The 358-nt window shown below is 38.5% G+C and overlaps 1 protein-coding gene across 1 annotated transcript in view; it reads right to left on the bottom strand.

Moving 5' to 3' along the window:
• The window catches only part of zfpm2a (zinc finger protein, FOG family member 2a), a 137,567-nt gene that overhangs the window by 85,896 nt on the left and 51,313 nt on the right, over positions 1 to 358 (bottom strand). The gene's annotated exons all lie outside the window — the stretch shown is intronic.

The following is a 358-nucleotide window of genomic DNA, read 5'->3' as shown; positions in this document are numbered from 1 at the left end:
TATCATGCAACAGCAGTAATATACTCCCGTTAGTAGTTAAAGACTCATATGGAACCAATGTGGCATCTAGAAGGTTAACACCTAAACTGCAAACTGACTGACAGCTACAGCAGCATTAGACATTCTCCATAGTTTTTTAAAAATCTATCTGCACTTGTATTATTATTGATATTATTGCAGGAAAGCAACCCCATGGTTTATGTAATGGATTTGTAAGACGTGCTTTCATGTTGTTTTCATGTTCATTGTGTTGAAGGGGCACTTCAGCAACTAAATATTGCACTTCCATAAAGTTGGGGGACTTACAGGAAACAGATTTGAAAAAAGAAGGGTCAGAATCGGGGCCAGGTTGGACCAG

This window comes from Etheostoma cragini, chromosome 6 (genome assembly GCF_013103735.1).
Source record: "Etheostoma cragini isolate CJK2018 chromosome 6, CSU_Ecrag_1.0, whole genome shotgun sequence".
NCBI classification, from domain to species: domain Eukaryota; kingdom Metazoa; phylum Chordata; class Actinopteri; order Perciformes; family Percidae; genus Etheostoma; species Etheostoma cragini.
This window is presented reverse-complemented; position numbering and strand designations above follow the sequence as displayed.